Source organism: Callorhinchus milii, unplaced genomic scaffold (assembly GCF_018977255.1).
Source record: "Callorhinchus milii isolate IMCB2004 unplaced genomic scaffold, IMCB_Cmil_1.0 Scaffold9, whole genome shotgun sequence".
NCBI lineage: Eukaryota > Metazoa > Chordata > Chondrichthyes > Chimaeriformes > Callorhinchidae > Callorhinchus > Callorhinchus milii.
This window is the reverse complement of record NW_024704750.1, coordinates 18180801-18204763: the sequence shown is the minus strand read 5'-3', so window position 1 is coordinate 18204763 and position 23963 is coordinate 18180801. Positions and strand designations below refer to the sequence as shown.

The following is a 23963-nucleotide window of genomic DNA, read 5'->3' as shown; positions in this document are numbered from 1 at the left end:
CAAATTGTTTATTTATTTCATATTTTTTTGTAGGGATTATTATCCCCGGAAAAGCCATCCGCCAATCGACTAACAACCAGGTTCCTACTTACTGCTAGATAAACAGAGGTGTGTGGAGTAAGGAAACTTGCCTAACGTTTCGCCCTGCCTGGAAATCAAACCCAGATCCTCTTGCTTACAAGGCGAGTGCTCTAACCACTAAGCTACAGGACTCCACTAAGCTATAGGATGCTATTGTGAACACCAGTCAGGATAAAGACTAGATATAATGCCCAAAACCCTTTAATTAGCCCAATTCACATCTGTCCTTCTGCTCCTCCTTTAGCAACAAACCTGTCATTTAAGTATTTCAAAGTGAGGCCTGTTCTTTACATTTCCTTACAGTCGATTTGCATTCCTTAGATCAGTGGTGGCCAACCCATAGCCCGGGGGTCGGAACTGGCCCATGGGGGCCTTCAAGAAGTGCCCCCCCATCCTGAACATTCGCACTGATAATAATAATCCTTGCATTTGATATAGCGCCTAATCACATCATTGAAACATCTCGAAGCACTTCACAGAATATACTGTAAAGTGGATTGACTCTGTATTTTGAGGGTGAAACAATTGCGTGCAGCAGTGTCCCACAAACAGTCATGGATTGAGTGACCAAATTATTATTTTGGGGGTGGGGGGCCAGGGGGGTGGGGGGAGTGGAGGGCTTATCACCTCTGGAAAGCGATCCACCAATCGACTAACAACCCAGTTCCTATTAAGTGTTAGGTAAACGGAAGCGTGTAGAGTGAGGAAATTTGCCTAAGGTTTCGCCCCACCCAGGAATCAAACCCAAGTCGTCTCGCTAAACGTTACACGATGCACTAGGTGAGTTTGTTTTAAGTCAATGTTTTGTTTCCAGTAGCGACTGAGTGGCGATGTTTATTGGGCAGCCATAAATAAATCAAGAAATATTCAATCAAGAAAATGTATTCGGTTGGCTGACCAAAAAGGTTGGCCACCACTGCCTTCATTGCTTTCTATGAAACATCTTTGTTTAAGCATTCCACCTAATAGGCCTGTTATCGAGTATAATCATAAACGTTCACTGATCCTCAAGTTGTTTAAAGTTTTAACGATTTTCTACCTTTGCCTCTGCTTCAACTGTCTTCAATCAGAGACAAAGCAATAGTGATTTATGAATACTTCATTGATACCATTTACCCCAGTACTGTTTCCAAAATGTGCCAATGCCATGCAACATCTGAGACATATAAGCCCTTGTGCTGTTCAGTGAGTTATAACAAGACACCAAGGTGATTCAAATTTGTGGGATGCTGCTGTGCACAATTGGCTGCCATGTTTGCCCACAAAATACACAGTCAAACACTTTAACACTATATCATGCAAAGTGCTTTGAGACTTCCCAATGACATAATAAGGCACAATATCAAATGCAAGGATTGTTACAATTATTAATAAATTTCCATATAACAAATGGGTAACAAACAGAAGGGTTTGGTAGGAGCCAAGGCTTGGAGACCCCAGAGTGTGCACTGGGGTAGTGCTGTACCTTACAGTAACCCCCAATGCACCATCTGGGGTCATTACTGCAGTGTAGGTTCAGTGTACAATACAATGCAAAATTACATTTGTAAAGCACCTTTCAAGTCAGGAGGACATCCCAAGGTGCTGAACAGTGAGGGATTAGGGCTGGAATGGTTGGAGTTGGGATCACGGAGGGTGGCGAAAGGCACGGTCGAAGAGGAGAGTCTTGAGGCCTGCCTTGAAGGAGGCAAGGGAGCGAGCGAGGTGAAGGGAATGTGGGATGGATTTCCAGAGTGTGGGGGCAGAGAGGCTGAAGGCCCGACTTCCAATGGTGTGGCGAGAGTATACAAGCTGCAGAGTTCTGGATATTCTGAAGTTTGTGGAGGGTAGAGTTGGGAAGGCTGACAAGTAGGGCGGTTGCATAGTCGAGCCTAGATGTAATGAAGGCATGCATGAGGGCCTGAAGGATGAGATAGTGGCAGAGGTAGGCAATGTTGCAGAGGTGGGGGAAGGCAGAGAGGGTCATGCCATGGATATGACGGAGAAAGGACAGTTGAGTGTCGAACAACCACCTAGGTTCCTGACTGGCTCGGTGAGGTGGAGTGTGCATCCTTGGATGCTGACAGTGCCTGAGGTGCTGAGGCGTTGGCGTGAGCCAATCAGGAGAGCCTCGGTCTTGCTGACATTCAACTGAAGAAAGTTGGCTCTCATCCAGGACTTAGAATGTCTGTCAGACATCGTAAGGGTATCAGTGGTCCTGGAGTCGAGGTTGGAGGCAGAGAGGTAGCGTTGGGTGTCATCCGCATACATGTGGAAGTTGACCCAATGTCTGCAGATGATGTCACCAAGTGGGAGCATGTACAGGTTGAAGAGGAGAGGACTGATGACAGAGCCCTGAGGAACACCATACGAGACGGTGCGGGAGCTGGAGGAGAAGCCATTTGTGGAGACAAAGTGGAGCCGGTGTGAGAGCTAGGATCTGTATCAATGAAGGACAGAACTTTGTAGGTTGAGGTAGGAGGAGAGGCGGTGGAGAAGGATAGAGTGGTCCAAAGTGTCAAAGGCAGCAGAGAGGTCGAGGAGGACGAGAAGACAGAGGGAGCCCTGGTCACACATGGACAGAATATCATTTGTCACCTTGAACAGGGGTGCTGTGGGCAGCACGGAAACCCAATTGGAGGGGTTCATAAAGGGACTAGCAGGAGAGGAAGGAGTGAGGCTGGGAAGCAACAACTCTTTCAAGGACCTTGGAAAGGAAAGAGAGGTTGGAGGTGTGGTAGCAGTTTGTGAGCATGCTGGGTCCAGTGAAGGTTTATTTAGGATAGGGGTGATGATAGCTGTTTTTAGGGGGTGGGAACGTTGCCAGAGAGAGGTTGACGATGCCTGAGAGTAAAGGAGCGAGGAGGTGGAGCTGGGAGGTAAGGAGAGGGGTAGAGATGTGTTTGAGGGAGCAGGTGGTTCACTTCATGCAGGTTATAGTGGCGGTGAGAGGAGGAAGGGGAAACAGGTTTGAAGGTATGGAGGAAGGGATGGGTAGGGGCCGGGGTGTGAGGTGGGATAGGGAGGGGGTAATGGTTTGGAGGGCGGAGGTGGCTGAACGGATCCCCTCGATTTTGGTCTTGAGGAAATCCAGCATCTCCTCGCAGTTGGTTGAAGTGTTGACTGTGAGTTCAAAGTCCTGGCATGGGTCTTAAACCACAACCTTCTGACCCAGAGGCGAGAGTGCTACCAACTGAGCCAGACTGACAATTTCCAGGGAAATGAAATGCATATGGCAAATTGTTATAAAATTGGTTGTTAAAAGATCCCCACAATAGAGCAATGTGATCTGGGGCCAAGTTCTTCTCTTTGGGTTCATTTTTGGCAATGTTGAAATATTACTTCATTTCCTAATACTGTATAGTTTTCCTAAGTGAACAAGGCCGACATTGTATCACTGGGTGGGAATCTTAGAACCTCCAGGATCTGTTAATGCAGTCACGGGGCATCTGTGTGGACACCCACATTTAATCCTTAATAATCCATGCGTTTGATATAGTGTCTTATGTAGTTGAGACATCTAAAAAGCCCTTCAGAGGATATATTGTAAAGTGTATTTTGTGGCAAAACACAACAGCCAGTGTCCAACAAACTGTTGTGGATTGAGCGTCACAATTTTCTTTTAAGGGATTATTATTCCCGGAATGCGATCCGCCAATTGACCAACAACCGGATTCCTACTTCCTTCTGGATAAACAGAGGCGTGTGGAGTAAGGAAACTTGACTGAGGTTTCTCCCCACCCGGGAATCGAACCCGGGTCCTCTTGCTTGCGAGGCAAGTATGATGACCACTATGCTGGGGCACTCCATTTCCAGTGAGAAGAAGGCAGCAGCAATCCAAGTCAGATTATTTCAGAGGATGGGATAACTGGTCAGACAGAGCATGGGCTATTCTATTTGAAATTATACCATGGACAGTAAGTTTACAAAGAAGCCTCAGTCTGGCATCATGTCACCCGTAATTTCCAGAGGGGATGCCTGAATACTTTTGAATGTTTGTTTTAAAAGTAATCTTTCTCCTCCAACAGCCTCCCAGTTGCTGCTGTAAGCAGATCCCTACGATGTAGAAAAGTTTTTAAGTAGCCGCCTTCTGATCTCACAGATAACGTGACTCCAGGCAAACAATAAGTCTTAGTAGTCACTGTACTCCGCCAAGTCCCTTGTTGAGAGAATGGAAGTAAAAATAAATGAAATTAAAATAAATAAGTTTATTTATGGCTAACCAGATGGAGAAACCGCCCTTTTCTGGACACACAAACCTTTCGTCTGCTGCTTTGGATCAGGAATAAACAGTGGCTGGAAGTCTATTTTCCAAAACATGCTTAAGATACAGTGGACATCTTCAAAGTGGATTCAACACCTTGGATGCAACAAGATAGGGAAAAATGGGGAAACCTTTGGCAAGTTTCCTTACTCCACATGCCTCTGTTTACCTAGCAGTAAGTAAGAACCTGATTGTTAGTCGATTAGCGGATCGCTCTCCAGGTGTAATAATCTCTCCCCCACACAAATAAAGTCTCTCAATCCACAACTGTTTGTGGGACATTGCTGAGTGCAATTGGCTGACACGTTTCGTCCACAAAATACACAGTTCACCCACTTTACAATATATTCTGTAAGGTGCTTTGAGACATGATCAGGACCATATCAAATGCAAGTATTATTATTATTGCTGAATCACAGACATATGGACTCACGTTATTGAGTTGAGATCAAGTTCAGTTTAATCTCACGGCCACTGAGAGACGAGATTCTTAGGTCATCAATCGCACATTTTAAAATAACTCTTGGGGTCAGAGTGAATGCTAGTGATGAGCAGATCTGGTTCTTGGGCATTTTATCATTCTATGCACTGCATTCCCTTGCATCAGAATCATCCTTCTGGATGGAAAGAAAAACAGCCCAAATCTACAATCATTTAGCAAAAAAAAGATCAAAAGGAGTTCTGTTTCATTTTATTTGCCGTTCCAAGGTTGTTAAATTACAGAGTTTCAATGTGGCGCACAGGCTTTGCAGAAAGCAAAGTAGCATGTGTTAATGGCTGGGCTTGAAGGTCCAATTGCGTTCAGCACACCAAAGCTTTGGACAGAGTCCATCAGCAGTTGACGAATAGCGCTTCTGTAAGCTTCTGAGGAGAGGGGAGTGGAATATTCCACTGTTCAAACACTGAATGCAGTTAGCTCACTTCCTCCCTGCTTGCCAACAACGTCATTGGTTCAAACAAAGTAAAGCCAAACAACAAAAAAATCCCTTTCTCCCAGCTGTAATGACTTCATGCTGAGATCAATGGGTGTGCCAGACTTATCCATAAAGCCACATTTTCTTCTGAGATAAGATTCCATCCGCCAGCAAATGTTTTACAAGACATGGGTGTTTGTAAACCGTGAAAAGACCTCAGATTTATAACAGGTGCTGCATAAATCATTCAAATAATGAGTTGCCCATTAGATCTTAAAATGTTACAGTCTAATGCTTTGGGATTTAGTAAGTGTATTTTCGCCCACAAAATACACAGTCAATCCACTTTACAACATATCTGTGAAGATACTGATAGTTCCTGGGGTACAGTTTCACGGATTCTGGCACCCCAGAGGACATTAATAATAGTAATAATAATCCTTGCATTTGATATACGACCTTATAATGTTGTTGACGCTTCTCAACGCGCTTCACATAATATATTGTAAAGTGGATTAAATGTGTACTTTCTGGGTGAAATGCAGCAGCCAATTGCCCACAGCAAAGTCCCACAAACAGTCATTGATTGAGTGGCCAATTTTCTTTGGGAGTTTGTTGCGGTGGGTGGAGTAAGGAAACTTGACTAAGATTTCATCCTGCCTGGAATCTATCCTGGGTCCTCTTGCTTGCGAGGCAAGCACACTAACCACTACGCTATGGGACTCAACATTGCAATCGAGACCGACCCTGGTACTCGTGCAACACTCACTCACACTGATTCACTCACTCTGCAACTAGATAAGTAGGAACTCAGTTGTTAGTCGATTGATGGATCGCACTCCAGGGATAACAGTATCTTAAAAAATAATAAAATAATTTGGTCACTCAATCTGTGGCTGTTTGTGGGAGACTGCTGTGTGCAATTGGCTGCCACGTTTCCCCCCAAAATATACAGCTAATTCACTTTTCTGTGCGTTCTGCGACGATCTTTGAGAAGTTTCAACGATGTGATAAAGCGCTATATCAAATGCAAGGGTTATTGTCTTACTGAGAAAACTAACCCATTCAAATCGAGTGAGACGAGAAATTAGAAGAAAACTGGCAAACTTCCATAGCAACTGTTTAAATTAGTGACATCATCCAGTAAACTGTTCCCCCATCAGTTACAAATGTAAGCAGCTAACTCAACGATATCACTCAATATCATCCAATATCATCCATTGTCGCTCCCACATCAGTTACAAAGGCAATCAACTAGCTCGATAGCTGACACTTGGTGTTTAGAAAAACAAATCGTCCTAAAGAATGAAGTAAAATTTTTGGCAAATGTTATTTGGTCAAAAAGTCTCCAATATCTGATAGCTCTCAGAGCACTTCACAGTTAATTACCATCAAATGTAGTGACTGTTTAACAAAAATTTTGCCTTCAAGGTCCTTCTTTTCCAATAATGCCATGAGGTCTTTAACATCCACCTGAACATTCAGGCCCAGGTAAAAATATAGGCTTATCTAAGCCGAAAGATAGCATTAACAGAGTGAACATCTAGCTTGCTGTCATCTCCTGAACCTGGACAGTATTTAGCCTCACAGAAAGGGTGACGTAAGGCTTAACATGCCTGCTTTGAATCTATCCCCAATAATTGTGCCAACTGGCTGGACCTCAAGCCAATTGCCAGTGAATAAAACTCTGTGTTTTAGGATGAAGTGGCCAGTCTCAGTCATGGGCATGGGAAATGTAAACATCATATTAGTCCATTAGAGTGGGTTTCAAGGTACATTGCATAAGCCAGCTTACCCAAAGCTGTCCTTTTCACTCAGGGTTCAGATTGCGTTTTTAAAAAGATACCTCAAGGAAATCGGTTCGTCTTGAGTTGTTGTAAAATTGTTTTTCATACCGCACAGCCTTATTAAGTCAAAGTAATACTGACTTTCTTGTGCACAGCAAATAACGTGGACGATGAGGCCAAAGATTCTTCACGTAGTTGATTTGATATTTTAGGAAAAAACATTTCTTTCCTCCTCCCTGCATTTTTCCAGCAGCTCCTGAAGACCCTGATTGGTGCTGCAGTTTAGTTCCACAGGCGCTGGGTGCCAACCAATAACCTACACATGTGGAGATGTCAGTTCAGGATTGGACTTGGCGCTGTATTCTCCCTCTCGCTGCGGACACCAGCAACACTGGCAACACTCATTGTCTAGGCTCATCTGTGAATTTTATTATTAAAATAATAATCCTTGCATTTGATATAGCGCTTTTCACGTCTTCTAGACGTCTCAAAGAGTTCTTGAGAGATCCAGCAGCCAGGCGCTTTGCAGAGGAGGGGAGAACATTTTAAATTGGAGCTCAGCTGGTTCCACACCCTCAAATTTCTCTCTAAACTGATTGAAATTGTAAAGGATCATTCGCCTCGAGAGTGGAAGGTCGGCAGGCTGACAACCACATGCATCAATAGGCTGTTAATTAAGTTACTTGCTCTGTGCAGAAAACTCAGCTCTGCTGTTTGTTCAATACATAACCACATTACTTGCACAAGCAAAACAAACAGCTCTGTAAACTGCAAGAGCTTTTGCAGTCTCCCATTAACCACAGCTCTGCTCCCTCCCTCCCTGCCCTCCCTCCAGCAACAGTGGAGTGAGAGAGCAAAGAATTGGTGGTCTGTCTCCAAAACTTGCTGTGTACGCTATTCCCAGTCAGCAAGGTGTTATCTCTGATATAACCAGCTACAGGAAAATCAAACAACCAGTAAAAGAGCATATTACACTAGCAAGTCTCCAAGAAGGTTGAAGCCCCACGTCGGGACTTGGAATAATATCGTCTGAGGCTAAGCTGACACTCCAATCCAGTGCTGATTAAGATGTTAAACCGATGTCTGGTCTGCCTGTTCAGGTGGATGTTAAGGATCCCATGGTGTTATTCGAAAGGAGAAGGAGCTTCTCCCTCCCGGTGTCCTGGCCAACAACCCCCTGAATAAAATAGGGTCAATCACTCCATGGGTGTTTGTGGGAAATTGCTCTGCTCAACTATCTGCCGCGTTTCGCCCACAAAATTTCACCGTATCACATCGTTGAGAAGTCTCAAAGCGCTTCACAGAATATATTGTAAAGTGGATTCATGTGTATTTTGGGCAAAATCCAATAGTCAATTGCGCACAGAGTGTCACACAAGCAGTCGGAGATTGAGTGACCAATTTTTTTTTAGCCTTTATTATCAGGAAATTGCTAATGTTGAACTTCCCACAGGAGACGGAGTGGGTGTGTGAATTTGTGAAAGGACAGTGAGAAACACAGGCTTGATGGGCAAAATGAGCTTCCTCCTCGGAGCGCTATTCAAATGTTATCTCTGCCACAAAGCCAAGGTTTAATCTGCAGAGGCTTAGTGGGAAGTAGCACTGCTATGTGTATAATAACTGAAAAACTCCCAACGCCCAAGTGCACACTCAGAATAAAGCAGCAAAATACATAACACTGGAACATCTGGGAACTGTCAGCTGTTGAGGTGTGAATGCTGCTAACTATTAGATGTTATTCACACAGATTTTTGGACCACAAGCTCTCACACATACCCTATCAATGAACAATCCATTACTGACTTTCCTCCCAATCTCACTCCAACTCCCTCACATTGTCAGGCTTAGTAACTTGTTCCCAGTCAGTACCTTTAGAAATAATAATAATAATCCTTGCATTTGATATAGCGCCTTGTAACTAATAACTTTTTGTTGAGACGTTTCAAAGCGCTTCACAGGATACTGTAAAGTGGAGTAACTGTGTATTTTGTGGGTGTTGTCCCCCGTTCCCACACAATGATTTAATTTATTTGCAATTTTGTTTTATGAGAATTAAGAACTAATATGTTTAAATATTATCTCCACTGCTGCTATCGCTGAGGACGTAGTTTGGAACAGCTGTTCAGAGGGCTTATAGATCCTCTAAGTGTATACAAGTTCACAGTAAAAACTCTCCCAGCAAAACCTTCCAGATGTTCAGGTCTTAATCGGTACAATTCTGCAGGGCATCTGCCGTGTCCAACTGTTCTAAGTACAAAGATAGGTGGAAATGAGCAAACTATAGCCACACAGCGTCAATCGCCTTTGATCCTGAATTGGCAGCAGTTTTGCGCCTTTCAACATCTTGCAGGTGAAGTTGTAACATTTGTACCTTTAAAAATTGCAAAAACATCATAAGAAAAGTATAAAAAATGAATACAATCTGTTCTGTCTCTCTCCCCCACACATACATGAAAGTGAAGACAATGGTTTTCATGTCATTAAATGAGATCAAATTCCACCTGGGGCTCGATTACGTAGCGTTTCAGAGCATCCAGATTTGGGAAATACTTAAATAAAGCGTTAAATATGAAGATAGTTATTTCAAGAAGTACATAAAAACAACTTCAAAGTTGAGACTGAATTGTCTTTTAACTGTAACGTTTCAACTGAAGAACAGCACCTCTCAACAATGCGATGCTCCCCCAAAACCGCAGTGTACGGACGTCTCGAACACGTGAAAAGCGCTATATCAGATGCAAGATTATTATTATTACTATATTACAGCCACTACGCCCTGACCTTTGTAACTCCCTCTGACTTGCCTCTTTCTTCCCCTTTTTTAGATCATGACTGAAGACCTTTTTCTTCAACCATTGCTTACGGTCACGGTTGAAGCCCGAAACCCAACCCTCCCTCCCCGCAGCTTGGCATCAGGCTCCGCCACTGTTAGGCGCTCCAAGATGTTGCCCTGAGTGAAGGGCGCTATATCAATGCAAGTTGTTGTTTTTGGAGTGTCATCTTAGACCAGGCAGGTGCATGGTATGTAGGGGTGGAGGGCAGTCACAGAATAGCAAGCACACGTTTGACCTGACATGTAGCTAACTCTCACCTGTGCTAATGCTGGGAAAGTGCGAGGAGAAGAGGATGCTGGAATATCACAAGCTGCTTATTACAACTCGTTCACAGTAACACCATGCGTGGGAGGCTAGGAGATGGTCCGTCTATTCTCTTAACCATGCTGGAGGAGTGAACTGAAAAAACAAGAAGGAAAACCAGTGTCAACAAAACAGGAAACTAACAATTAAAAAGACAAAAAGAATTAAAGGTCATCAAGAATGGCAGTCCATTAATATTTTCGCTGCCAAATTATTTATTTCCTTTAGTATGAGTATTTTTCTTTAAATAAGGAAAGTACAGTATTGGGTACAGGTTGGCAAGAGCCAAGGCTTGGGGTCCCCAGAGTGTGTGTGTTGGGGTAACTGCTGGAGTCTAACCAGCTAAAACCATGTAGTTTACCATTGATATCACTATGGCAAGAAAGCCAGAACAGAGTCAGAAATAAACCTGAAATGTTTGAGTTACAATAGGTGACAATAATCCTTGCGTTCGATATAGCCCCATAATCAAAGAAAATATTTGAAACAACACACGTAGATACAGCACATCAGTAAAACATGATACCAGCTGTGGGTGATAATAATAAACATTTCCATTGCTTAGATCTACTCTGCACTGTCCGGGAAGTATCACCCCACACTTCTCACTCCGCAACCTCTATAAATCTTACTGATAAACATCAGGTGATCATCTCCAGTTTACCCATTACATGTCCTCTGTATATCCTGCCATGATTTGATGTTGATTAAAGAACTTTCTTGATGCGATAAGATCTAATCTACCATTACATTCCACTATATGACTGTGCCATTATATGCCAGAGGTAGATTTTAATCTATCCATGGGGATCAGGTGGGGAATAGAGTGCTTTTAAAATAATAACTTGCTTTTCACCCAAAAGCACATGTACCGTATAATAAAAATAACCCTTGCATTTAGTATCGCGCCTTTCACGTCAAAAGAACGTCCCGAAGCCCTTTTACTATGAAATGCAGCGACTATATTTGTAGGCAAACTCAGCAGCCCAATTCCACACAGCAATGTCCCACAAACAGCCATGGAGGGAGTGACCAATTTTATCTGGGGGGATTGTTGGCCAGGACACCAGGAGAAAGAAACTCCACTCTTCAATTAGGACTATGGCATCTGTAATGTCCACCTGAACAGGCAGACGATTCCTCAATTTAATATCTCATCTAAAGGACAGCATCTCCAACAATGCAACACCCCCCAGGGCAATAATAATAACCATAATTTTAGGAGGTGTGTCATCTTAGATTCTGTGAGTCCAAGTCCCCATGTGGGGTAAAATTGATTAGAAATGAAGTGAAGATTAATATGTAGCCAAACATAGCGGCTGATCTGCACTTGCAAAGAGCGTCCAATAACAACAACCAGACCATCAGGCAATGGAATCGAAAATGTGAGTGTAAATATGGATGAATATAAAGCAGATTAATTGGGGGGAAAGACTTTCCTGAATCTCTGATATTGCAATGGCAATGTGGTACTTTCCATCCACAAGAAACACCAGACATGGGGTTGACTGATGGGGAATGCTTTGGCTGTGAGTAACTCTAGGATTCATGCTCTGAACAGATGGATTGATTTTTAATCTGTTAGAAGATTTGAGCCTTGAACAGATGGATTGATTTTTACGTTCATGAAAGTAAATTTATTGGTGTGGATGGTGAGCCAGTAAAGCCGCAAACTCAGACTGAGACAAAACAGACTGGGAAGCAGGTGTATTTATGTAAGCATTCCTCCGCAGAACTGAATGCACATGGAGATGTAAAAATTCCTGCACAGTCGCTGGGAGCTGATTCTCTACAGCCTCTGAAAGAGGGTTCTAATAAGAGATTGCATACCTTGTACGGTCTGACAGCATTAAGAGTATGTGCACTGTGGGGTTCAAACAACTGCATAGTTTTGCAAAACTGTCTTGACCCAGAATAAAGTAATCTATAATAACGATGATGATAATAATACTAATCCTTGCTTTGAATATCGCACTTTATCACGTTGTTGAGACATCTCAAAACACTTCACAGAATATACGGTAAAGTGGAATGATTGTATATTTTGTGGGCGAAACGCGGCAGCCAATTACACACAACAGTGTCCCACGAACAGTTATGGATTTTTAAGCGGAATTAATACTCCTGGAAAGCGATCCTCCAATCGACTAAGAACTGGCTTCCTATTTACTAGCAGACAGAGACAGAGCCGTGTGGAGTAAGAAAATTTGCCTAAGGTTTCGCCCCACCTGGGAATCGAACCCAGGTCCTCTCGCTTGCGAGCTGAGTGTGCTAAGCACTATACGACGGGAATCCTTACTCATTTCACATCAGGAGGATGTCTCAAAGAGGTTCCCGGGATAAACTGTAAAGTGTAGTATTTTGTAGTCAAATGCGGAATCTAATTTTGTGCAGAGCAATGTCCCATAACCAGCCATGAAGTGAATGACCAATTTTATTTGGAGAATTGTTGGTGAAAACACTCCCTTCTCTTTTTGAATAGGCCATGGGATCTCTACCTTGAACAGGCAGATGGGACCTCGGTTTAACATCTCATCCAAAGGACAGCACCTTCGACAAATCCACCACTGCCCCAGCAGTTGTGTGAAGTGCATTTAGAGTCCCTTTGTGTGAAATGTGAATGATTGCTGTTGTGGGGACAAGGGCTCTAATCAGACTGGAGGACCGAGTGAAATTCCTGCTCCTTATCTCTGTGCTGTTAATGTTGCTGTAATTGGGTCTCTAAGGCCAGCTTCTAAGTGCTGAAATAAGTCTGGCAGAAAGCGATAATTGTTCAACAACATTTACGTCAATCGGCAGCTGTAAACTTAGCACGGACGGACAAGTGATGTTTGTATTGCAATGGAAGCCGAGACTTTAACTGTTAAATATAAAATACAAGGTTTCCTTCTTCACTCGAATGGCAAAGGAATGTTTCCGTTGGGTCTAAGTGGCTCAGTTCCTTTTGTCATCACCCAGTTACTTTCCATTATCGTTTGCTATAATTACAATCCTGCAACGTCAGTCTACAGCACTAAAAGCCACTGTTTGCTATCTTAAAATACCTAACAGGTCAAGTCAGCCCTGACAACCAGCTATTGTTTCCGTCATCATTCTTTTCCTTTAACTTTCAGCTCTCTATAAAGCCTACATCCTTTACCAGACGAATACTGTATTTCCTACCTGGGGACCTCTTCTACCACCTGTCTCACACCTGCTGGACAGGATACAAAGGAGTGCGTTACAGATTCCAATAACATGCAATATACTTGAATAGAGAGTTTCTCCCTGGCCAACAATCCTCCAGATTAACTGATTATTCACCATCATTCACACCTCATGGATGGTAGTGGTACTTCATTGGTACAAATGGCTGCTTAGTTCCCTATATAAAAAGTCTCGACAGTAGCTACCTTTGAGATATTTTCTTTGTGGGTGTTTTTTGGTCAGCTGGTGTCTGACACATCTGCATGCAGAAACCCATCACCATGCAAACCATGCATCCCACCTACACATGGAAATCCCAGAGATAGATTGTTGCAATAGAATGTGCACTCTCTTTTTGGAGGGACGCATTCTGCTAACTTAATTCCGTGGAGTATTATGCGCAGGTTGGCAAAAGTCAAGGCTTGGGGACCCCAGAGTGTGCAGTGCGATAACTGCTGGAGTTTAACCAGCCAAAACCACACAGCTTGCCTTTGAGAGCACTCTTTGGCAAACTTTTCCGTTGCTTGTCGAGCAAGGACTACCCTATCTGTCAGGGCTTTGGCTTTCAGAGTTAACGGGAGCTGACCTTGCCCCCAGTACCTACAGCCACCTGGCCCCCTGCCTATCCCCAACCCCCTGCTTATTATATACCCGGCTCAGGCTCCCATTCCATCTCTGTGAAGCACTCTGAAACATTCTCCGACATATCAATAATAACAATAATTCTTTCACGTTTGGACGATGTCTCAAATACATTGTACAGTGTAGTGACTGTACATTTTGTAGATGAACACAATAGCCAATGTTCCACGAACAGCTGTGAAGTGAATGACCAATTTTTTTTTATTTAGGGCATTGTGGGCCAGGACACTGGGAGGAACTCCCCTCTCTTTTCGAATAATGCCATGGGATCTTTACCATACACCTGAACAGACAGACATGTGTCGGTTTTAATGTCTTATTTAATGTCTCTGGCACTGCACTGAGTGTCAGCCTGGAACTAAATGAGTGGAAACTTGAACCCACATCCTTCTAACTCAGAGGCAAGACACTTGAGCCAGGTCTACACACAAAGGTGAGGTGGAAGAAACGGCATGAAGGAGAAAAAAATTGCGTACTTAGTGCCCCTTTCAGGGGAGTCCTGTAGTTTAGTGGTTAGAGCACTCACCTCACAAGTGAGATACCCGGGTTTAATTCCCTGGTGGCACCAAACCATCAGCAAGTTTCCTTACCCCACCCCCCCTTTGTTTACCTAACAGTAAGTAGGAACCCAGTTGGTAGTCGATTGGCAGATCGCTTTCCAGGGGGGTAATAATCCATTCAAAAAAATCATAGTAATAATTTGGTCACTCAATCCATGACTGTAGAACATTGCTGTCCGCAAATGGTTGCTGGCTTTCGCCCACAAAATACTCAGTCAATTCACTTTACAGTATTTTCTGTGAAGCGCTTTGAGCCATCTCAACAACGTGATAAAGCACTGTATCAAATGCATAATCATAGGATCAAGACAAACGCTGAGCTGAAGATAGGGGATAAACAAGAACAAACAAAAACCCGCAAGAAATGTTGAAAATCAGAAGTTTTGTAAAGACTCGGAGCAAATCCAAATTCAATTAAGAACTATAACTGGTAGCATTCAGCCCAACAACAACAACTGTGGGGCCAACAGGAAATTCATTTATCAACTCGACTCGAGGCAACAAGTGACCCCGGTTTGTTGAAAGATGGAATGGAACTGTGATTGTGATAAAGATAAAACTGAAGGCCGAAAAAGAACTACTATGACCTTTCAATGTCAAAGGCACAAGGGGATGATATTCCATATTGACTAACTCATCCTCAAAACGTATTAGATGGAATAAAATTGCTGTCTACCTTTGCGGAGGGTATTTTTAAAAAAATTCAAAATGATTTTTTAATTTCAAAGGAACAGTATTGTTAATTTGATTATAACACCTGGAGAGAGAAACTCATTTCTCCTTTTGAATAGTGCCAGGGGCGGCAGGGGGAATCTTTAAAATCCACCCGTGATGGAACCCTGGTTTAACATCTCATCCGAAGAACAGCACCTCCTTCAATGCAATCCACACTGCACACTGCACTGTACTGGATTGTCAGCCTGGACTGTGAGTTCAAAGTCCTGATAATGGCGCTTAAACCCATAACCTTCTGACTCAGAAGAGGGAGTGCTGCCAACTAAGCCAGGCTGCCACACATGCACACAGACACACGCACACACACAGACACAGGTATATAATTAAATAACTAAATATAACACAGACACACATATATATCTAACTAAATAAAAGCATATGTACATAGAAAGAGGATACAAATTATGCATGTAATTATCCTTGTGCGCTATAAATACGGCAAACATCAGTAATCCATTTACTTACCCTCATGGTCTGTGTCTCAATAGTGTCTCTGTCCCCCAAGCAGGTCACCCAGAGTTTTCCCAGGCCGCTCTGGTCTGTGACCTCCCTCATCTCTAGGACCTAACACTGTCCTTCCTGTAGCTTTCTAACATTGGCCTAAAATGTTTACAACACATTTTTTGGCCTGTTTGTGCATTCTTGGCCTGTTAGGTTGTATTTTCGCTGACCTGACCCCTAGGAGTGGGCCTGCTGTCACACTGCAGTGTGAGCACGCTCACTCCAGGAGTGGTATGCGATTGCCAGTCACCCGCACATGCCTCTCAGCTGCTCCAGCTTTCACTCCCTTAATGCACTGGCCCCACATCCCATCTGCACCTCAACACAGCAATGATTGTCATCTCAGTCACTGGCCAGCCCTCCAGCTCACTGGCCATGTTCCTCACTCACAGGCTACACTATCCAGTTACTAGCCATTGTCACCCAATTGCTGTGTCATTTCCCAATGAAATTTCACACTTCCCATTGGTTTTATTGCAGTATAATAATAATACTTACATTTGATACTTCGCCTTATCATGTCATCAAGACGTCTCAAAGCGCTTCACAAGATATACTGTGTCTGTGTATTTTGTGAGCCAAATACAGCATACAGTTTCTGCACACAGCAATATCCCACAAACAGCCATGGAGCAAGTGACCAATTTTTTTATTTGTGCGATTTGTATACACTATGAGCTCCACTGACACTTTTTTTTTCCTTTTTCAATCACTTTCCTATTAGCCCAGATTTTCCATGATTTCAAAGAATGAGACAAAAACATATGGACGGGGAACAGTCCCTTATTCGAATAGCATTTTTTTTAATGATGAACCCACACAGGTTCCTAAGGGAACCTAAGGGAACCTTAGCACCCTAAGGGACATTCAAGTCGGAGTCTCAGCTAACACTCCAGTACAGTGATGGGGTGACTGCTCGATTATTGGAAGTGCCATCCTTCAGGTGCAATATGAATGTGAAATCATCTTCCTGTCTTGGTGAACTTTCAAGATCACATGGCACTAATTCTAAAGGATAAGGGAGTTTCTCCCAATCATAGAAATATTGGTCATTCAAGTCTATTTTGTGACACATTGCTGGGCACAAATTGGCTTCTGTGTTCGCCTACAAATACACAGCCACCATACTTAATAATTATTTATTTATTACGAAGCAATCTGAGACGTGTAGGAATGACAAGGCGCTATATCAAATGCAAGAATTATTATGAATATCTCAGGTTCAGCTGAGCTCAGAAATATTTCAGAGGATTTCCAAGAATTTCAAGCTTACCTATTAAAAGCTATTTATAAATCAGATCGCACTCTTGGAAAACAAAACACACCAAGCTCATAAATCACATCTTATCAGAGCTTCCCAGTCCACTGCATTCCCACCAGATAACAACATGTTATTTCCAGACAACATTCCCTTTCCCATAAAAGGCTCGTTTTGAGATGCGTTGTAGTTCATTATGCAATTAGGCTGCCACATTCACCTACATATACTCAGTAAATGCTGTGAAGTGCTTTGGGTCTACCCGACGTGAAAAGCGCTATTTATTATTCGGTACATGTGCTTTTGGGTTAAAGACAAGTTATTATTATACCCAAAACAGCCCCCTCTGCCATGTTCGCCTACAAAATAGTCACTACACTTTCCAATACTGCATAGTGATAAGGCGCTACATCAAATGCAAGGATTATGAATAATAAGATCAGTAAGTACAGAGTAGTTTAGTTTGGAGAATATCAAGCATGTGTTTTTGTGTGCCAGATACCCTTCTGACCAATAAAAGAAAGTACGATTAGCATGTTAATGTCAGCATTTTTTTTCATATCAAAAGTTCCTGTGAACATTGAAGATGAATAAATACAATGATATTTTTGCTCTGGGGGTCAGAGAGAAAATGTCTGGAGCAGGTGGTTGTATTTATATAGTGGAGATGTGGGGTTGGACAAATATCATTGCTTCAATCGGTATCTATACATTTCATTCCCCCCCCACCCACCCCCTAGAGTGAGTGCGAGTAGGGTGAAGTCCGTAATGGGAGCAGGTTTTGTGTGGTCTGAGGAAGGAGAGGGCTTGATGGGTTAAAGAGCTTTCTCCCGCTCCATGCTTACTTGTTATTTCCTCAGGACTGATCTGAGGGCAACAAGTATGCCACTTACCAAGAGGTGGCACGTTTAGCAGAGCTACACACTCTGACTTTCCATCTCTCCTGAAGAAGTAAGCACCTGACTTCAGAACACGAGACTAAGATATATTATGCAGTTTATTAGACAATAAAGGGAGCCCAAGGGCAAATTCTCTGCATGTTGTCAACGATATATTTCGGACCCCTTGTTTGACTATTTTAGCGTGTGTTAGCCTGGCTCAGTTGAAAGCACTCTCGCCTAGAAGGTTGTAGGTTTAAGCCCCACACTGGGACTTGAGGGGTGTTCCAGGCATGCCCTGCTTCAGATGAGACTTTAAACTGATGTCACATCTGCCTGTCCAGGTGGATGTTAAAGATCCCATGACACTATTTGAAAAGAAAAAGGAGTTTCACCCAATGTCCTGGTCAACATTCCCCCAAATAAAATTGGTCACTCACTCCGTGGCTGTTTATGTACATAAATTGGCTGCTCACCTACAAAAACAGTCACTATACTTCACATTAAATCCTGTGAAGCCCTATGAGATTTCCTCCTGATGCTGAAGGCACTATATCAAATGTAAGGGTTATTATTATTATTTTCTTACGCTCTGATGTGGGTGGAGCAAGACCATGGAGGGCTTTAAAAGTGAGGATGAGGATCTTAAACTCGATCTCTGGTGGATGGGAAGCCAGTGAAGCAGGGCGAGAATGGGGGTGATTGGCTCAGTGCGGGAGAGTACATGAGCTGCAAAGTTCTGAATAATCTGCGACCTGTAGAGGGAAGTTAGCAAGTTGTTGTACTGATTTCAATGCACCCAGAATTACCTACTGCTATTTCACGTCCCACTGTGCATGTTTCATCTCTACTTTAACCACAATCAGCTACCACTACACTAAATTGGTCACTCACTTTTTAGATGTACAGATTATTAGGGTCTGCAGCCTCTGAAAGTGTTACGGCCCTGTACGGTCTTACTTATAATGCTTCAAATTCCTGTGACTGCCAGTCCCATGAGGACCAAATTTTATTTGGTAGTGATTATAAACCCCGGAAAGCGATCCGCCAATCGACTAACAACTGGGTTCCTACTTACTGCAGAGTAAACAGAGGTGTGTGGTCCAAGGAAAATTGCCTAAGGTTTCACCCCACCTGGGAATCGAACCCGAGTTATTAACACAAAGAATAAAAACATTTTTCTCCCTGTCTGTACTCACAGTAGCTCTCTGTGCTAAATGAAGATAAAAGACTTGCCATAGAAGCAAATCTGCCTTCCTCCCCCTAACACACGTGCAGTTTGAGTTCAGCCCACACACATGGACCTTGTTATTTTCCACGTGTTGAAAAATCCTTCGAACCTTGTACGGAAAAATCAGCCTTCCTGTACATTGACGTGAAGGCGAAACAATTTTGAGCCAACGGTCCTCTTGATGAGGAATTCTAACCCTGTAAAGGTTAACTCGCAAGGCCACATTTGGTACAATGGGACTGATCTTTTGTCGAGGTTCAAAACTAAAGGTCAGTGGCCTCTTCACGGATTTTATTGGCTTTTGCAATTCTCAATTCGCCACGTTTACAAATCTTTGGAGACTCACAAACCAGACGTCACAATTAACCCAGAAGAATGTTTTGTGAACCTCACAAAATGGACACCCATTGTGTGCAGACCACCTTCAGGAAGATATTCAATGAGAGAACAGCAACAAGGGATTCAGAGCTCAAGTTCCAAACGTAAACTCAGAGCTGACTAATAATATTATAATAATCCTTGCATTTAATACAGCGTCTTATCACGTCCTTCAGACGTCACAAAGCGTTTCACAGAAACTGTAAAGTGTATACTGTAAAGTGAATTGACTATATATTTTGTGGGTGAAATGCGGCAGCCGTTTGCACACAGCAGTGTCCCACAAACAGTCGTGGATTGAAGTGACTAATTTTTTTAAAGGAATTATTACCCCCGAAAAATTGATCAGCCAATCGAATGACAACTAGATTCCTACTTACTGCTAGGTAAATATAGGCGTGTGGCGTAAGGAAAGTTGCCCTGCCCGAGAATCTAACCCAGGTCCTCTCGCTTGCGAGGCTCTTACCAATATGCTACGTGAGAAACCATGCTTAAGTTGAGATTTTGGAAGGCAGAATTCCTGTGATATAAAGCTTAGCAAATACGTGAATGGCCGACAAGGTACTTTCCTTTCTCATGTCCTCAGAGGCCAGGAACTCTTGGTGCAATGGAAGATGTTACCCTACCAACAAAATAACCTTTGATTTAGATAGAACGTGTTCTATCTTCTAGTGATGGGCACATGGTAATCCATTCAACTACTCCCATAGCGAAGCGGTTAGCACGCTCGTCTCGCAAGTGAGACCACCCGGGTTTGATTCCCTGACAGGGAGAAGCCTTACGCAAGTTTCCTTATTCCACACCTCAGTTTACCTAGCAGTAAGTAGAAACCCCTGTTGTTATCGATTGGAGGATCGCTTTCTGGGAGATAATAATCCCTCCCAAAACAAATTTGGTCACCTAATCTGCAACCTGCTTGTGACAATGCTGTGCACAATTGGCTGCGGCGTTTCGCCCACAAAATATGCAGTCAAAGCGCTTCATCTTAGCCCCTCATCTCCCCCTTCAGCATCCCTGTCCTCATCCCCACTCCCCCCGGCCTGCTTTGAAATATCCTTCCCACGTGACAGGCACGCTAAGAACATAAGAATTTTCTGGGCGAAAGAAGACTATTTCATTTACTATTTATTTACTCTATCAATGTAAACTATATTGCATATTCATAGGAGACAAAAAGCCCAGTTTATCCGAAAAGTTTAAGTGCAAACATCAAATCAATGAGATTCACATTGCTGCTAACCTGCATTCATATGTGATAGTTGATAATTTACTGACTGAGATGAAACTCACTGTCCTCACTGTGCTGTAGGTGATCCACCTACAGCAATTAGAACTCACATTTGTCCAGGCTCAACAAACATCTGACAAGCTGGCGTGACTGTTGCTGATTAACTCACATATGTAGAAACTGGGGACAGCTGTTTTCTAATCCAAGAATCCAATTTCTTTTCAGACTGTATTGGAATAGACCACAACTCTTAACGGGAGTGTGGAAAAACAATGACTTCTGTTCTTTCCTTTGCTACTTCAGTTACACTTTTTATAACTGCAGCCTTTCTGGAATGTTAGCATTAGACTACATTTTCTCCCATGGCATCCATCCAAACTCTTAAAATTCTAGCTGTGCACCCTTAAACTCCAAGCTTGCTTCCACACCACTCAGTGTTTAGTTTCTAAATATTGGGGTAGGACAGGGCAGGGGACAGAAGATGGAAGTGGAACATATTTCCACCCAGTTAGACAATGCTTATGCTTTTTCAAGCCTATGTTTCCTGGAATGAGCCTTTACATGTCTAGACCAGCAGATGTTGCCTATCAGTCCATTCAACTGATATCAAAGTGCAGGAACCTATTGATGCAACTGCCCAAAACAGGCTTATTTTAGGAATCCTTAGTTTTGTGAAGGTGGTGGGGGGAGAGACCACATGTGGTGATGGAAGTACTTGAAGCAAGAGTAATGTTTTAATGGGCATTCTGAGTTGTAACACATCGTGACAAACTAAATTGCGTGTACTCGAAACATAGGGTTTGCATTTAACATTGATTAACGAGCAAACCACTAATAACACCCACTGTTTTACTTTCGAGTTAACACAATTTGATGGTTCGAGGCTGCCGGAAACTCTTGCTGTGACATTCCCGTCAACACACATCACTATGAGCAGAGTGCAGCAATGCAGCATCCTCCAAACCACTTATCTTGAAGGATGGCCCCTTGTAAAAGTTGACAAAACTAAAAGTCTGAAAGAATAACGATTTTTTCTTAGATTTGAAATGTGGTTGCTATACTCCAATGGACAAGCAGCGGGAAAGTTTGCCAGACAGCGATATCAATGGTAAAGTATGCGATTTTAGCCGGTTAGACTCCGGCCGTACCACAACACACATTCTGGGGTCCCAAGCCTTGGCTCTTGACAACCTGCGCCTAATGCTTTCCGGAATTAGGGAAGCAGGATGCGTCTTTCCAGGGAGAGAGTGCGCATTCCATTCCAACAATCTTTCTCTGGAATTTCTATGTGTAGGTGGATAGTTTGGTTCAGACACTTTTAAGCATAGTGACGGATTTCCGCATGTGTCAGACACACGGCTGACCCCCCCCCCCCCACCCCCCAAAAAAACTTTTAAATTTTTGTATTCCAACACAATCATTTGACGCGATCAAAATATAAATGTTAACAAGGGTGCTCACAAGTGTGATTTGGATGCAGAAGGCCCTGCGGTCCATCTGATCTCATCTTCCCAGAATACTCACCTGATCGTCCTCCCATCAATCCGTTTCTTCAATGAGTTCAGGGTCCTGACCTCGACTACCATTCCTGGAAACCTGTTCCAGAAACAAAAATGTGAAAATTGAATTAAAAAAAATAATTGCGCAAGGAATTTTGTTTTGGTCAGCTATGTGTCTGACACGTTCAGAAACCCATCACAATGCTTGAGTATTGAAACCAGGCACAATTCCACAGCTGCATGTAACCTACGCGTGAAAATGTCCCATTAGGGAATATGGGTCCCATTAAGGAATACTGTTGCGTAGTGATTAGAGCTCTTGCCTCACAAGCGAGAGGACCCGGGTTCGATTCCCCGACCGGGCAAATCCTTAGGCAAGTTTCCTTACTCCACACACCTCTGTCTACAGTAAGCAGGAACCTGGTTGTTAGTCCTTCAATTTTCCTTTTAAAACATTTGGCCACTCACTCCATGGCTGTTTGTGGAACGCTGCTGTGCGCAATTGGCTGTCGCGTTTCACCCACAAAATACAGTCAATCCGCTGTACAATATATTCTATGAAGCGCTTTGCGACGTCTCAATGACGTGATAAGGTGCTATATCAAAAGCAATTATTATTATTATTATACATTAAGACACAAGTTCCCAGAAACACATGCAAATAATCCTGCCTTTCCAGATAAAGTCCAGCAAAGAGTTCACTGCCACATCGCACTGTGACGCCATAAATAGCGCTGCTTCATCAATGGACACAATGTAAGATGGCCTTCACAGCCGTATTAAAATCAAGAACACTTTAAATTTACCAACCATCTGAGACATAAGAACATTTTTGGTCAGGAGTCATTCCATTCCATTAACTTATACTTACTTGAGTACAGCACCATCTGCTGGTTACTTTCTGTTTTGTCGTGCAGAATCATCTCACAATCATCTCAGATCAATTTATAATAATCCTTGCATTTGATATAGCGCCTTAGCACGTCATTGGGACATCTCAATGCGCTTCACACAATATACTGTGAAGTGGATTGACTTGTGTATTTTGCAGGTGAAAATCAATTGGCACAGCAGTGTCCCATAAAGAGATTGAGTGACCACATTTTGATTTATTTACAGTATTTGGAAGGGATTATTACCCACGGAAAGTGATTGACCCAGGTTCCTACTTACTGGTAGTTAAATAGAAGCATGTGGAGTACGGAAATTTACCTAAGGTTTCACCCCGCTCAGGAATCGAACCCAGGTCCTGTCACTTGCTACGCGACCCCACTTTGTTACAAAGCCTGAATAATTTTATTTGTCCAATCATTTATTTCCTTTGATAACAAAATACAAATTCCTAGCATTCACCGTTTTCCTTTTTCTCATTTACTCCACGTGGGATCTGAAGAAACAGCTTTGTTTTCTTTGCTTTCACACTTCCACAGATTGACGAAATACCTTGAGTTGATACATTGCCATTCATGTAAAAAGAAATGTCTCAAAGCACTTTACAAAATACATTATAACTGCTGAGAATTTAGGCGAATGTTATTATATCAGCAAACATGATCTTATATAAGCAAAACCACTTTTTCATCCATGAACTGTCTTTCTTCGAGGTACTGCTTTTCTTTCATCTGTCGATTTTTTTTTAGTTCCAGAAAATATTATATGTCATTGATTCTTCCTTTTGCTGAGATTGACTGCATCACAAAGTAAG

At 42.8% G+C, this 23963-nt stretch overlaps 1 long non-coding RNA gene across 1 annotated transcript; it reads right to left on the bottom strand.

The window, feature by feature from the left end:
* Nucleotides 1-10201: 10201 nt before the first annotated feature.
* On the bottom strand, nucleotides 10202-23751 carry LOC103178458. Its single transcript, XR_487848.2, has 3 exons — nucleotides 23612-23751; nucleotides 22284-22355; nucleotides 10202-10258 (listed from the first exon to the last, which is right to left on the bottom strand). It is a non-coding gene; the product is annotated as an uncharacterized LOC103178458 (long non-coding RNA).
* Between the last annotated feature and the right edge of the window lie 212 nt (nucleotides 23752-23963).